The sequence below is a fragment of the Falco peregrinus genome, chromosome 10 (assembly GCF_023634155.1).
Source record: "Falco peregrinus isolate bFalPer1 chromosome 10, bFalPer1.pri, whole genome shotgun sequence".
Taxonomy (NCBI): domain Eukaryota; kingdom Metazoa; phylum Chordata; class Aves; order Falconiformes; family Falconidae; genus Falco; species Falco peregrinus.
In genome coordinates, this window is record NC_073730.1 from 14432023 (window position 1) to 14449369 (window position 17347).

Below are 17347 nucleotides of genomic sequence, written 5' to 3' on the forward strand. Positions count from 1 at the left end.
CTATCTCTAGCTTGCTTCAGGAAGCTAGACTCATTGGCCATTTGTGAGTAGGCAGGGTTTGGCTATCTGCCTTTTCACTGAGCATGTCAGGAAAACTGCTTATGGGCTGGATGGTCCAACCAAACAGCTTCAAGTGTGGTATTGTTTTATAATCCAAAGTACCACAAAAAATAAGATACTTTCTCACCTTGCAAAGCTTACTACTTATTTATTTACTTACTTGTTTCCTGTGTGCAGTTAGAATATTAAAATCAATGTTGTGATTCACTTGTGTGTATCCTGTTTGACACAAACAAGGATTGCAGAATCAGGTCCTCATCTGAATCATTTAGAATATAAATTTGTACAAATAGGGGAATAAATCAATTACAGTCACTGGAGATGAACCATAATCCTTTCTGTGTTTCAACGTAAAAAAAGTGAGGGCCTTTCTTTTTTTATTAGACTTTATAGCACCTACTTGTACCCTTGGCAATTTGACTGAGCTTAACAAAACTGAGATCTGATTAGGTTTTAATTGTGTGGTTAGAGCATTATTAAAATAAGTCATCAAATGCTCCTGAAAACACAATCCTATGTATGTGAAAACACAATCCTAAAGACATAAAATTCCTAAAGGCCTGAGCACAAATTAGTCTGGGTTGGGTGGATAAGTAAAGAAAAGATTGTCCTGTGGTAATATGCAGTCATAAGAAATTTTTCTCTAAATATTCTGAGTTTGGTCTGCAGCTGGCTGTTTATCTTCATCTGCCACCTACACTTTTTACCAGGTTTTTGATCAGTCAATGGCATTATGTAATTCTGTCACATAACCTGGGGCATTTTCAGATGCCTCTGCAGGGTAGAGCAGCCTGATTGCAACTTGTAACTTCTCAATTTAGGCAAATTGTTACGTAACTCCTATAAGGTGTCTAATCTCCCTTTGCCCAAAGCTGTTCCACATGGCTGGATTCTTGGTGAGTACAAAGCAGTTAAGTTGAAGGCAGTGGAAATTATGCTGCTCTGTACCAACTGAGAATCTAGCCCATGATGTATAGGGAAATCATAAAGCCTTTGCTCTGGTTTCTGACATTTCTGGTATTTTAGTGTTTTGTTCTTACACATGCCTCTACAGGTACTTTTAGTTTCTATTGTCTGAGTGAGAACAGGATTGAGCATTTCTATGAGTTTGCATATACATACACAAGTTAAAAAGTAACTCTTACTCTCTGCAGTGGAAAACCAATGAAAGGTGTAAGAATCCAATTTTTTTTTGGATGGATGATGGCAACCAATGAACCTGAAGAAAGCAGAGTGCGCGGGGCTCTGGCTGCCACTGAGGCTGTTCTGGTTTATCAAGATGAGCATTCTTGGAACATGGGAGGTGAGTGTACTCCAGTGTCACACCCTGGTCTTGCCATTACTGTGACAGTGAGCCCTTGCAAACATTGTTGCCTTAAAGGTTCTGGTGTTTTTAGAGGGTGCAGTGCTGATACTTTTAGGGTCAAACCTTCAGTGAATTGAATGGGGCTGGGTGATTATTCCCACCTTAGCTACAACTCTAGTGTAGACAAGAGCAGAGTGTGCTGCCTGCGGCCATTAGTCTCTACAGCACCCAGAGTTCAGGGCAAGAGAAAGCTGAAATGCCAGTGGGTGACCTGACGGCCTGAGGGAGTTCCTAAGTATACAGAAGAGTTTTGAGCTGAAATGGGGTGAAGGAATTGAGGTTGCAATACAGATGTGTCAAAAATAATCTAAAAATGGCTGAACATGCTGAAGAGGTTAAAATTAGCATTTACCTGTGCTGGTAGTATCTTACTTTGTAACTGTTAGAAGAAATAATTCAGGGAGAGTAGAACTGCAGTAGCTAAACAGATGACAAGTGTTAACATTTGTAAGGCCTTTGATTCTGCCGTTGTTCTTCCTACCTGTTAGATCTGAAGTACCTTTTCAACTACCAAGCTGTAACGCACAGCAGGCCTGTGCTATCATCTTTGTTGATCCTTCTAGAAAGAAAATAAAGGAATTTATGTAATCTGTAAATAAACAAAATTTCTCTCATGCTGTAGATGGTGCTATATCCTGAGCTCTGACTAAAGCACTATTGAATAATGAACACTGTATGTTTATATATATATAGATATATTTTTTTACTATCCATTCTAATCTAATTGTGATAATTAAATATCTGTCTGGAATAGAAAGGGTATTTATTGCAATGTTGTGAAAATTCTGCAGGTGCTTTGTTAAGTTTTAGATAAATCAACATGTGTGTTTTTATTAAACAATAATAATAGTGCATTTCCCTTAGTATTTAATTAAATTCTTCCTAAGGTAAGTGATACACATTCTTTTTCACAAACAGCAATATGAGAAATGCAGTGGAATTTGGGGTTGCATTGTACAAGTGTGCCTTTGTGAAACCAACAGACCCGCGGCCTGCGCTCCCACCAGGGGGCAGGACAAGACAAAAATTAATGAGAAGAAAGGGGGGGGGGGCGGGGGGCAAGCCAACAGCCCTGCTTTTAATCATCACACACCCCGCCCCACCCCGTCAATTTCTGCAAAAGCACAATCTCTGCAGCTGTACGACTATCTGAGTGAAAGCAAGTCTTCTGTTTTTTTGGAGGGGAGTTACGTAAACAATGCTTAGCTTCCGCTTCAGTGAATATATATGTATTGCTGCTTCTGAGATACTATATATCCTCACAGAAGTCCTATGATCTAGTTACAGAAGCATTTTTAAACTATATAAAACTATATAATAAATCTGTATGTTTTGCATCTTGTAAAAAACAGTGATGTTTTTAATCCCCTCTGCAGCATTTTAGATATTATTTTTCTGAAACATGGTTTGAATATAATCCTAGATACTACAATCAGGACTGTAGCACTATATTGTCCTTTGTAAAAACAACATGGTAGGAGCCTGAGGCTTATGCCATGCCCAATTACAGGAGAACCCTGATGTCTTAAGTGTTTCTTGTGTCTCGGAATAATGCAGAAGGCAGTCTACTTTCTAAGGTATTGCAGTGACCCACTTGCACTGTGATAGAAGGGGACCATGGAAGCCTGTTTAGCCCAACCATAAGTCAAATAGCTCTGAGGAGCAAAGCCTAGATTTGTTCATAAAAGTGGATATGCTCGTAAGGGATGCTGTTGATAATTAATAATAGCCTAATCCCAGATGATTTGAGTACTCATCTCTGAGCAAGAAGATTGTGAAAGTCTTTTTAGTAATTACACCACAAAATTTAATATCTGTAAAAGGAGATGAATCATCTGAGATGAGAAATGTATCAAGTAGTTCCCAGGGCATTCCAAATCTACAGCTGAGGTGTGAAGCCTGTAGCTGTTATCTGTGGGTTGCTCATAGCCATGATTTTACACATATGCTACCAGAGGTACAGATCACCAGGCACCAGAAACTGTGGTGAGAGTAACCTGGTTTTCATTCATCATAACTTTGTATAGGAACACTCTGGCAGTGAAAAAGCAACTTGAAATCGAGAGTACACTTAGCTTTGCTGAAGGATCTCCTGGGCTTAAGGAATGTGCTTCAGCAGTTACCAGCAAAGCTTACCTCCTTTGCTTAAGCGAAAGAGGTTCTCTTTACCACCTCTAGTTAAAGACTCCACTAACCTGAGTATCTCTGGAACTTTCACTTTTCACTTAAACTTTATGCTTCAGTATTGCATTTGGCTTGACAGATAAGTTATTCAGGTAGGTCACCTATGTCAAACAGGTAGAGTAAATACAAACAGATGTGGAAGGTCTGAATGTTCAGAAGTCTAAATAAATGCACAGAGGCCAGGCATATACTGTTTCTTACCCATCACTTCTGAACTGAGACTGTGAACCTTAGCATGGTCCTCTGCACTGTCAAAGCTTAAACCACCCACTTTGGATGGTGGTGGGTTGTACTGAAGAATGCATTTACAGGAAACGACCACAACACGAGTCAAATAGCAGCTCTGTCGCAATGACATGATGGTGTTCATCTGCCAGTTCTCTTCCGAACCTGCCAGAGACTTCAAGTATTTTTGTTTTAAATCCTTCTGATTTTTTTCTCATTTCAAAAATCAGATTTGTAGGGAAAAAATTAAAAGTCTAGAGTCTGGTATGCTTCAGAATCTATATATGTAAGAAATTATACTTTTGGCTTTTACACAGACATGTCATAGATTCACAGACTCGTGCAGGTTGGATGTGACCCCAGATCCAGTCCAACCCACTTCTCAAAGCAGGGTCTGTACTGAGTTCAAAGTTGGTTTCCCAGGGTTTTGAAAACCTCCAAGTGTGGAGACTTCTTGGGCTGCTTGGGCAACCTGTTCCTCTGCTTCATGTCCTGTCACTGTCAAAAACTAATTTCCTAATGTCATGTCAGAACCTTCCATTATAGTTTATGTCTGTTGTCTCATCCTCCTGCCAGGCATCTCAGCAAAAGTATTATCTTCCCAAGGGCATTGTTGCAGGTATTGAAAGGCTCTGTGAAGTTGCCCTAAACTTTCTATAGCAGCACTCTGGAGGTGAAAGTTTGTGTTTCTGTTTTCACCATGACTATGTCACTTACATGACTGTGAAACCATCTTTAGTTACTTTCTATATGTTTAGATGGGGAGTCCAAGATACTCTTAAAGGTTCAGGATCAGATTATGGTAACTTCCCCCTAGATACGATATTTTAAAATAAATATACAATGTAGCTATATGTGTAACATATGGGCATGTATGGCTATAATAATGTATTAAAATGCTATATATTTTAAGGAAGATAATACAATTATATGTATGATTGTATTTTTAACATCTGTCAAGTGCTTTAAGCAATTTTTGTGCCGCTGTGCTAAAACTTCAGAAATCTTGTGTACTTAAGTGCAGAAAATAGTAACATGTATCAAACAACTCTAGTCTGGTAGGACTAGAATTGAAAATTTTCTGGTCCTATAAATAGAGTGAAAATGAAATATTTTACAATCATTACTGGCCTCATTAATTCCAACATCATGAGTTAGCCTCTGCCCCCCCCCCCAAAAAAAAAAACCAAACCCAAAAACCCCAAAACACCCACAAAACCCAAACATTTATTAAGATTTTTTAAATTTCCCTTCATTTTTGCTTATAGTTCCTTTTGTTTCATGTCTTAAGCTTTCCTCACTGGCTACTGAAGTTAAAAGCTTCAGAATTTTCTGCTGCTGCAGCAACCTAAAGGGGCAAAAATGAAGGGGTGCTGGGGGAATCTCTGAGTACTTTATTTTAAAGGGGATGAGTTAGCAAGGAACAGATGAAGGTCTGTATAAGGCAAACTGAAAAAGTACTAAAGGGAAAAATTTCCTCAGGCATATTATTATGCACTAACTTTCAGAGGTATAAATACCCACACAAAGTGGAAGCCAGAAACAATGCTTTTACTAATTTTTTTCCTCAGTAGAACAATTCAGAAAGTGGCTTTGTGTGTTGGAGTTTTGCAGTTGGCTGAAACACAGATTCAGAAAGTTTTCAGCTAAAAACATTTTTTAAAGCAGCTGCAGAGACAGTTCTGTTTTGCCAGTGGCTTATGCCTCATTTTCCTCCCTTGGGTTGTCCAAGGCTGGACTGCATGGTGCTCTTGCAGTGGCAGCATGGGGTTCACAGTGGTGCTGTTCAGGAAGCTCAGTAAGTGGTGGAAGCTGCCGGCATATCAAATTGGTCTGCATTTCCACATCAGATGATAAGTTAAAACAGGTAGTATATGCACTCATAAGTACTTACATACAGGGCAAATATAGTTCTGTTGTGTGATAGTGAAATATATTGATATGGCTAAAGCATGCTTAAATAATAAAAGTAAATCCAAACTCTAATTATAAAGCTAAAATCAGATTCAGGTTAGTGAAATAAATCTATGGGGTTACCCTGGATATAACGGAGGCCAGAACCTGCCTCAGATTCAGTGGTAAATAAAAATCAAGAGAATACTGAAAGCATGAACATTTATAATTGTGTGTATTTCATGAAGGTGTATATTTCAGTGACCAAACTGGCATTTTATCTTCCTGGAAAATTTTTTTTTAAATGTAATGTCTTAGTTTTAAGTTAATGTCAGAATATTAAGATATTTAAGCTGATTAGCTAATAATCAGGTATTCAGAAAGTTAAAACAATATAATCTATTTTTAATAAGTCTGCAATCTTTGATGAATCAAATGTCACGATCTTAAATTCTGAATGTGATTCTGAAATTTATTTATCTTACTGTACTTTATAAGATTTCTTATTAGATAATTATTACAGACACTAAATGGGTGTCTCTCAGGAACATTCAGTTAATAACTTTAAGTAAATGAGAGGACTGTCTTTCCACCGAAAACTGCTGGAAGGAAATCAGCATACATTTGATAGACACAGTACAGTAGTGTTTAATTTCTTTTCCTTTTCCTTTTCCTTTTCCTTTTCCTTTTCCTTTTCCTTCTCCTTCTCCTTCTCCTTCTCCTTCTCCTTCTCCTTCTCCTTCTCCTTCTCCTTCTCCTTCTCCTTCTCCTTCTCCTTCTCCTTCTCCTTCTCCTTCTCCTTCTCCTTCTCCTTCTTCTCCTTCTCCTTCTCCTTCTCCTTTTCGGCTTCTTCACCCACGTATTCTTGATATTTTTTTTAATGTCTAGACCATATTTTGTAAAATAATTTGTTACTCTGTTGCTAATTCAAAATGATTGGCAGTAGAAACTAGGGACCAAGTGTCAAAGTACATAGTTACAGTGGCAGGAAGAATTAGGGTGGTTTTAATATACGTTGTTGTGAGTTGCTGTTCCCAGTGAACAGATTCTGATGAGATACCTGGTTGGTGTCAGGAGTTAAGGAACAATTATGCTGCTATGCATCTTGTTTTGGTCTAATGTGGCTACTTCCAGGAATGAAAGAGGTGAGAGGTGCTGAGTCTATCTCTTTGCACAGGGGTGATTGCAAAAACATGATCTAACCTCACCTATGTTGCCTAGATACAATTGATTAATGTGTGATGGATGCAATTTACATTTTTTCTAAAGCAAGTTGTAATATGGAATTTCAAATTGGTTAAGATATTTTGCAGCGAATGGCAACTTGTAGGAAACTAAAATACAGAACTGAAGAAAAGAGAGTCTGAGAATAACAATATAAAATTTCTCCTTGGTTTAATTGTGATTATGACAGTGAATTAAAGGTTTCATCAAAGCCATTCATATGTGTTGCTTTTTCATCTGAGAATCTCAGGAGTGCTAGAAACATTAATTAATTAACCTTCTTAATAATCTCATGAAAGAAGATTGGTAATTATTATGAGAGACTCATTTTAGAGTGGTAAGACAAGGCACAGAGAATTTAAATAATACACACAATGTTAAATACTTTGTTAGTATCTGAAGTAGTTACAGTGTGAATTCTGACAGATAGAGTTGGGATCTGAGAACCACTTAAAAAAACCCCAACACCTTCAGGATATATTAGATTGAGAGCAAGAAATCAATTTCTAATCTTGATACTCTTATATTTTTAAGTATTGTACCTAAACCTGTCAAACTAGTTGAACAGCAATCTGGTTTTCAGTAGCTATAGGAACAGATGTAAATACATGTATCTTTTATGACAAATTAGCTTCTATTTGATATTTTTCTGAACTTCTTTGGATCAAAAATTTCCAAGAAAGTCTTGGCTTCTCAAGTAGTTTTCTAACATTTATTGTACAGACAGAAACCTTAAAAGATAAGTACAGCTAATGGCTTATGTACTAGTTCGCAACCTTTTCTTAAAGAAGTCTTTGCTTTAAAGCAGTGGATTGAGGAAGCCTAAGCTGTTATTTTTAATGCTGATGTTTATACTGCTATGAACTGTATGAATTCTTCCTGATGTGAGAGCAATATTTTGGATCATAAAATACAGACAAATATATAAAAGATTATGTGCTATCTGATGTGTTTTAATGGAGAAAAACCTCTTGGTCAGCACTCAGAGCTTATGTGAGGATAAACTAGATCCTACAGGAGAAGCACAGAGGAAAAGGAGCTCAAAAAGATTCCTGTAATACAGCTAAGAATAATTGAATTTGTTGTTACGTTCAGTAACTTCAGAAAAAACAAAGCAGTGATCATAGTTAGTTCTCCTTAGGTGCATGTGTTTGAGTTTTGGTCTGATGCTTTGTCTAGCTTCTGTTTTTCCCTAAGATACAGGCAGGTTGTACAAGCCCAGCCAAAGGAGGGAAAAGGCAATCTCTGTTTCTCCCCGTATCTGTAGACTGATCTTGGAGTGAGGAGACTCTTATAACCTAAGACTAGTCATCTGCAGCTTCAGTGGATGATGAAAAATATACCAGCTGTAAGGTTTGCAGGGAGGACCTAAACCCATCGTATTCCTGTGGCTAAGAGGAGAAAGAGGGAGTACTGTACACCTCCAGTATAAAGAGGGAGTACTGTACACCTCTGGTATACATGGACTCTCGTTAATTGGGGGATCATGAGGGAACAGGATTTGGTAGATTTCCAGATTATCTTTACACACATTGAGCATTATCTTTCCATTGCTGAAAGAGAAGTGGCTGAGGAGACCACTGCTTTTCACTGTGTGATAAATTGACATCCAGGCCTCAAGAGCTGCAGATTTGCACTTTGCTAGGCAAGTGATCAGTTCTTCCCTTCGTGGTCTGATGAGACTGTTTCAGAGCCCTTCAGCTTTGATTTCACATATATCTACTTCTCTTCTTAGCCTCATCAAAGTGTGAATTACAGCACTCTTCATTAAATACCTTATACAGATGATTAGCTCCAGTGCTGATGACTAAGGGAGAATTCTTTCTTGGGTGAAAAAAGTGCAGTGTAGATGCAATGCACTTTTTCCTCAGGGCAAGTGGGAATGCAGAATGTGAAGATAATCTATAGATAGATACATACATACTGTGGAGTAGGAATTTCCTTCAGTATTTCCCCCCTTTCTCTTTAATTTCTTTTATAACTTTAGTTGTTTGTGTAATGTATTTTATAAAATAGATGTATTTAACATTGATTTAACTGAGAAAATAAAGAGGAAAAAATAAAAGACATAAATCTCACAAAAAGGCTATAGATATCTTTTTGGCTTGCAGATATCTTCTTCAGCACTGTTTCCATGGAAATTATTTATAGTGCCTGGAGGGAGTGAAGTGCAGGTCATAGATCCGCAGAGCTACAGCAGGCTCTTAGCCCAGTTAGGCAGAATCTGACAACAACAAATGGGAATGTCTTTGAATGGAGCTCTTCTGCTTATAGAGGAAAATGTAATCTCTTATAAAAATGGAGCTTTGAAAGAAAAATATTAATCTCTATGGCAGTTTGGGGTGAAATTGGAACCAAGAGCTGTCAGTTTTCGTAATGAAAACAGCTTCAAACTCTCTTCCCTCCTTTCCTCCTCCCGTTACTGCTTGAAGTTGTTAAGGGTTTCATCACATTTATTAGAGCAGAATTCTAAGTACCAATTTGGATAATCACCATGTATTAGAGTTTGGCTAATTATTTTACCCCTTGAATGTCTACCTGGAATATGCTGAAACAGCGCACAGACAAATTTGGCAAATGCTATGGATATTCGCAATCATCAAGGAGCATATTCTGCATTTTATTTACATCAATATAGATTTAATAGAAAATATCTAAACATATGGAATGTTTTTACAGATATAATTTATTTCTGTATTTACATATATGTATATTTTTTCTTCTCCAAAAGTTACAAAAATACATTATGTGTCAATTTGTGTGACAGCCTTTTGTGGAAATGAATGCTTCCTGTAAAGAATTTGTAAAGAGGGATGAACAGATATATGGACTGCAGTTTGAATTAGAGTATCAATCTTTCATTTTGTTACAAATTACTTGGCAGTATTAATGTGATATTAAGGAGTTTCTTACTCCTTTCTGCCAAGAAAAAACCCTTAGGGCCATTTTATTCATACAGTGTAGCCCAGCCCATGCTGCAGACAAAGGTATAGATCCCCTCTCTGCCCTGGAATAGAACAAGTTGGTGACAGGGGTAGGGAGGCCTGCATTGATTTGCAGTCGGAACCGTGTAAAATGAGATGCAGCTGGGTGTGTCACGTTGGTCATTAGCTCTCAAATACACTGCAGAAAGATGAATTTTAAGCAAGAACATTGTATGACCAAGGCAGAGATCCTTCCAAGAGCATTTGTGTTTCAGCTGTTTAAAGCTGGCTTCCTGTAGGCAAGGTCTAGTGACTGCATTTTTTCTGTGGTTAACAAAGCAACGAATCTTTTATTGGTCTGTTAGCAAAAAAAGTTGAAATGGTTTAAATTTTTCTCTTTAAGAATTTTGAAACCAAAAGGAATTTTTAATTCTCATCGTTATTTTATTTTTTTAAAAAAAGAGTAATTTCTTAATCTCTTCCTCAGTTATTAGAGAATAATGAGTACTTCCTATGCTCTTCAAAGATTAGAAATTGCCATGGGGTTACCCGTGGCCTATGTAGGCTCTCTGTGAACTGGGTACTGTGGAAATAGCCACAGTATGAGTATGTGACCAGGCACTGTTTTTTCCATTTTGTTGGAGAAATGCAGTGTTCAATATGACAGTAAATCTCTTCAGAATTACTTCATCTGTATGCCAGGAAAATAATAAATGCAGGAGGAAGATAATGAGATGGAATGTCCTGATAATTATTTTTGTTAGGATAGTAAATATTTACACTAAGAATGTTAATAATTCTCATTTGATTTTGATCTCATTCATCTTTGAATTCTTGTAGATACTGTTGTACAGTGCATTTCCAGTAGTTACTTTGAAATGTATATGGCTGAATATTAGTAATCACTCTGAAGTGTTTAATCAGCAACTCTATACATATAAATCCAATTCAAATTGTTTTAGCCACAAACCTTGACTTTAGGTCTTGCTTACAACTACTTTTCAGATTTTGTTTAGTATCTGAAAGGTTCTGAATACTGTAAAGTGATACACATTCTTGTAACTTCTTAGTCAAATGAACTGTGAAAATTTGGAGATATTGCAAAGGTATTGAAGGCATGCCATGTCTGCTGTTTATATCAAGCAAGTAACTTCTTTGGTGTCCTAAGTGCAGTGACAAGATTTATTATTGCAGATGAAATTTCTTCTGTTTTGGGTCTTTTTTTATGGAAAGGTAAGTTTTTACCATACTAAAACCGTGTAGAAATGAAGGGGAAAAAAATTATGTATCTTATTGATCCTTTTTTTTTTCATTTGACTGACATAGTATAATATGAGTTCATGTAGTCTGTGCATCTGTCCTCATCATAGCTTCACAGAGAGGAAAAAGTATTGAATTTCCAATTCCACACCAGCATTGTGACAAGCTCTCTCTACTCTCTACTCCTCTCCACCCCTCCACCCCCCCACCCCCCCCGACACTTTCCAATATCTATTGATTTTTTTATTTGGAAGATACTCTTCAAATTAGCACAGTGTTTCCAACAGTTCAATTAGGTAGGCCTTTATACCACTCAGGTGTAAAAATCTTAGAGGTCTCTGCTGGATGGAGGTTAAATATTAACCACAACCTAGAAAGTCAGCACTTACCTCATTAATCTATTTGAAACCATCTGTCATAAAAAAATGCAGTATGCCACATCGCTTTTTTTCCCCCTTGGCATCTGCCAATTAATTTTTGATCTCTGAGAAATGTGTTAAGTTCAGTAATTTTGTGGTCATGCTTTTGTCAGTTTGGATAACTTGGCTGATATTTACTAAGACTGCTTCCATTAAAAGAGGCTCTGTTTGAAATCTTTTCTATATGGCAGTAAACAATTATTCCCTTGGTGTCATCTTTTCTTGTTGGGACAGACAGTTCTGAACAGCAGCATGCACAAAGCTGTTCTCCCTAGGAGATGCTCTTGGGAGAAGAAAAAAAAAAGCAAAACAAAACCAGCCCATATGCTCCCTTCTTGTGCAAAATGTGTTCAGACTCCCACAGTGGTATCGAGTGGGTATGGAATGAAGTATCTTAAGTATACTGGGATCTGCTCGTGCATGTTGTGTTCCATTCCTATAGGAAAGGACTGAACGCAGAGATCAGTAAAAGTTGTGAGCCTTTCCCAACAGATGTGGTGAACGGAAGACTGAGTACTTAACTGCTTTCTGTAGTATTAAATGAGTAAATCTGTATGCATTTCTAGGACATCATGCTGTTATAGACTGAATGCCGGACTAACTGTGGTAAGAGATTCAGTAGATGATAATTTAATCTGTTTTTTACCTATGATGGTGGCATGAAGGTGTATACTGGTTAGCTCTCAAAGTCTTATTTTAACATTGGTGGAAATCACTGTAATAAGAAAAAGCACTGATGCACCGTTATGGCTGCCTGAACAGGGCACACTTAGGAATTTCAATATTACTTCTTGACATTTAGTAGCATACTTAGATCCATGCTGATCCTTTTGCATAGCTACTGAAAAGAAACAGTGTTTTTCTTCACAACAAGCAGGATGGACTACTTCACTTTTCAAGATGTGTTCATTTATTACTTTTTCTCATTGTGCTTTGAAGCCGTTTCTTGGCTTACATCAATGACAGTCTTCTGAAAAATAATTTTTTAGCACAGCATTAATCAGCAATATTGTTTTTGCTGCAGGTCTTTTATACAAGCTTGTTGAGCACTGTAGAAAACCCTTTTTTTGCTTTTGCAGATGGAAATAAAGAGATACTGTTTCTGACTATATTTTGCCCTCAAATTCCCATGCATATAATTGCAGTAGTAATTTGCTAATTGCTTCCTTATTTTTTTGATCTACAAAAATCCTGAATATAAGCTGTCAGAACCCAGAATATGTATCCCAAGAGAAGCTCTAAAATATGTTTTCATAAGAATGAAGCAATATTTTAACCCTATCAGATCTTTCTATTCTGATGTTATCCCTATTCTTTCAGTTGTATTGCATCTGTATTTGTGTTTCATTATACTAATATATAGTAAAGCTGGGTGGTTTCAACTCCATTGTCATGATAACATTTTGACATAATACAGCTTCTTATTTATCTTATAAATTTCTAAGAGGTGGTTTTTAATTGATAATAGGTTAGCAAACTGGTGTTTTAGTTTAGTAGCCTTTGTCTGCTCTATGTAGAGGCTGAAAGGAATTGCTTGCTAGAAATTAGTACACTGGTTAGCTTTACAGCTGTGTGAGAAGGGCAAGTCTCCCCTGATGAAAACCTTGCAATGAATTGCTTTTCCCTGAGGTGCTAATTGAAGCCTAGCAATGAAAAAAGATCAGATTGACAGTGATTAGTGCGAATTCTCTTAAAAGCTTGTACTCACTCCTGAAAATTTTACTAGTCTAAATGGCTTCCTTTGCTTTTGTTTTCCGTTGTACCAGATTAATCTCATTATTTTATTTCACCAAAGTGAAATAAGTAACAAAAAATGTAGGATACATGATTTCTTTTCAGCTGGTGAGTAGCCAAATGTTTATTAACCAAGCAGAACAGTACTACCCATTTAACGTGAATAATACTTCTAGACTCAGTTTTGCACAGTACTATTGTTTTTATATTTAGGCAATCAGGCAGAGTAAGTCTTCCAAAATTTGTTTCACAGAGGTTACTTTATAAATGAATTTAATGCACTTGTCCCAGATTTGTTAAGAACTCCGAGATGGACATTTGTGATGAAATATTCAGGAGAGATTTGGTTGTTCTGTGCAGTTCTCTACTAGCTATTACTGTGCGGTAGCTCTACAGAGACATGAAATATACAATACCTGAGACTTGCTTATAGCACTTCAGCTTCACTACTCTTTCTCTAGAGCTTACTTCGCAGCAGCTTGTGCAGAACCATTATGAATAAACACCTACTCCTGTGTTTGCATAGCCAATCCATACAAGCATGCATGAGAAGAAATGATAATTCTTCTGCAGTTTACTGCACTTGCAAAGTATACTTGCTTCTATAGTCATTATTTTGTCTTTTTGTCTCTCTAGGGTTTTAAAGTACAAGTGCAGTAGGTTGTACACATGAATAAGATGATATACAATGCACACTGAAAAATTCTAGGCAAACAAATAATCAGCGCTCTTTGGCAGGAAGGTATATTTGAGAGGAAAGCACTTAGTGTAGGCTGAAGCGACTATAGGTAATAGAGTTACATGGATGTGTCAGTTGCCTGTTGGGCTGGTACTTAAAGCTTACATTTTGTGTTAAAGTTCCGGGATAATTATGCAGCTCCCTGACATGAATGGACTTGATCAGTCCCTAAACAGAGTATGTTTGCAGTTGAAATCAAATGCAGTCAATATGCTCTTGGATTCTGTTAATTAAGGCTGACACTGAAGGCATGGAAGAGAAAAGTGTAGATAAATTCTGTAATGCCTTAAGCTCAGATCTGAAATAGTAATTACATATGGAAGTGCATGAAGCAGAATGATTAATTTTTCTTATTATGACTCAGGCCTCGCTCTGGACTTGTGTTAAGGACTGTTTGTATGAGCTATATCCAAATGGGTATCTGGTCATTTGGGCTGGGAAGGCAAAAGTAAGCAGATCTGATGCTAAGTGAAACCATTCCTTTGGGTGAAGTTGGCTATACAAGCTGGTGTGTCTTAGTTGTACTAGTCCAGTGATCCAGCTAGGATCAGGAGGATTTTTGGCCTTTTCAATTAGGACAGAATAGAATATTTCAGTTGGAAGGGGCCTACAAAAATCATCTAGTCCAACTGCCTGACTGCTTCAGGGCTGACCAAAGCTAAAAACATGTTGTTAAGGGCATTGTCCAAATGTCTTTTAGACACTGTCAGACTTGGTGCATCAACAACCTCTCTGGGAAGCCTGTTCCTATGTTCAATCACTGTCTCAGTAAAGAGACATTTTCTAATTTCCAGTCTAAACCTGCTCTGGCACAGCTTTGAACCATTCCCACACATCCTATTGCTGGATCCCAGGGAGAAGAGATCATCAGCACCTCCCTTTCCACTTCTCCTCCTCAGGAAGATGTAGAGAGCAATGGGGTCATCCCTCAGCCTTCTTTTCTCCAGACCAGACAAATGCAAAGTCCTTAGCTGCACTTGATAGGAAACTCCTCCCAGCCCTTTCACCTGCTTTGTTGCCCAGCTCTGGACACATTCAAGGACCTTCACATCCTTCTTAAGCTGTGGGGCCCAAAACTACCAACAGTACTCAAGATGAGGCTGTACCAGTGCTAAATACAGCACAATAATCACCTCTTTTGACTGACTGGAGTATGTGTGGAAAAGAAAACTTCAGTGTGATCTTTACATCTGCAAAGGAAGGACCTTGTCATCATAGCATTTTATTGCAAAGTTTAGGATTATAGAGATATCTAGTCTAACCTCAAAGCATGGTTAACCATCATCTCAGACTAGGTTTCTCAGGGCTTTGTGAGTCTTGAAAACCTCCAAGGAGGTAAGTGGCACAGATTCCTTGGGCAATCTGCTGCACTACCTGACTGCTTCACAGTGGGAAAGTTCCTCCTTACAATCAGCCTAAGCCTCTCTTATTTCAGCTTACCCCCAGTGCATCTCACTCTCCCACCATGTGCCACTGTGAAGGGCCTGGCTCTGTCTCCTACATGATCTCCTTGAAGGCACTAGCAGGTTACTGGAAGATATGTTTTAAGCACTGTTTATTTATTTCACCTGTATTTCTGTGTTCCTCTGGAATGTTTCATAATAGTATGTGAAACAGCAGTTAGATCCAACTAGATGTATTGAAGCAACCTTGAGTATTTTTGCTTTTTAAGTTTCAAGCTTCCATCAGTTCGGTTTTTATGGGGGGACTAAGTATGCAGTGTTTTTTTCTTTCTTCCAAAACTGACTTTTAAAGCTCCTGAGGGTGGGGGGAAGAAATTAAAAAGAAACAGAAGGGGGGGGGGGGAAGTAAGGTTTTATTTATTTTTTTATTTGTAATTCCGTTTGCACTAACATGTAGTCTGGCTATGAAGTATGCATGAGAGTGTGTTGGTGAAACTCCTTTCATAACAGAAGTATTGATGTGTTTACAATCAATGAAGTCTTAATGCTTCCCTTGCTTATTAGGTGCACCTGAATATAAGGCTGCCTTTTTTTAATTACGATCCCAAGTATGGCAAAGTAATGATTGTGGTTTATTTTTTTTTTACATTTTAACTCTCTAGATCTGTTTGTTCCTTGTAAAAAAAAGGTACAGTGAAATAACATTTATTCCAGGGCTGAATTTTTTTAATCTTTGGTGATAAAGAATGGTATTAAAATCAGAATGGAACAACTCAATTTGTCACACACCAGTTGCTGATTTCCTAAATCTATTTTTAATGAATTGCAACTGTTTAAATCAGCACTGGGTGTGGTGACATGAGTTTTTTAATTTATTTAATTAGGTAATCAATATCTGTTGGAAGGCAGTTCTAATAAAGCCTCTTAGAACAAGACGGAAGACAAAGGGACATAGTTTTAGTTCTTGCTTAGCCAGCATTAGTGGGGACTGTTTAAATGAAGAGGGAATTTGGTTCAAAGATCAAACACAGAGGTACATGATTTTTCTAGGATATATTTGTGTTTACAGGATGGCTGTAAGATAGCCACAACAGGCACAATTGTATGGAAGCTTTAGAAAATGGAGTGCTGTACTTAAGGCATAGGAATACTGTATTTTTATGCGAGCAGTAGGAATGCTTTCTTCTGGTTTGGTTCTGTTCAAGTTGCTTGCTTTAAGGAAACAATTTTGTGGTTATCTAGACCACTGGATACAGACACACCTATTTCTGCACTGTACCAGTGATTTTGTAACCATGACAAAGAAGGGAAAAATTGACTCTCAGGACTGTAGCAAATGATACCACTGTATTGGAGTGGGTGAGTACACCACCAGGCATGCTACCTGGATTCTGCCCCATTTGAGATGCATTGGAAGGAAATGAGTCAGATTTGTTTAAATGTTCCTACATTTACATTTTAGATAACTGATTGTTGGGTTTGTGGGGTTTTTTGACTCCCTTTTCTAGTTGATTGATCTTTCATTTTTAACTTTCGTGTTCTCATAAGTTCCTGTGATGTCTAATAAACCTGTCAACGAGAGCACATTACTGTTGGGGAGCACAAATTCCTTCCCAATAAGTATGTTGAATCTTTTCCTCTAGCTAAGTAGTAACAGCATTGATGCATATAACAACAATATCAGGTAACAGTAAATGTTAGCTCCCCCCCCCCCCCCCCGTATTTGCAAGTAACAGATTAGTTTTTCAGCACAGCACTTGTGCTTTGAACTTCTTCTTATTCCTCTAAATTTTTTGGTAACTCTCTCACCAGGGGTTAGAGACCAAATGAGAGCTATACTTAGTTCAATAAAGTGTTGTGAGGCAGTGGCTTCTGCTTTCTAAACATTTTCTGAGATTTTTCCTTTATTTTCCTCA

At 37.5% G+C, this 17347-nt stretch overlaps 1 protein-coding gene across 1 annotated transcript in view; it reads left to right on the top strand.

Moving 5' to 3' along the window:
- PLPPR5 (phospholipid phosphatase related 5) overlaps positions 1-17347 on the top strand; it is a 232395-nt gene that overhangs the window by 40704 nt on the left and 174344 nt on the right. Inside the window, exon 3 of the mRNA XM_005237254.3 lies at positions 1215-1363. The gene's annotated coding sequence lies outside the window, so the exon portion shown is untranslated. The remainder of the gene's footprint in view (positions 1-1214; positions 1364-17347) is intronic.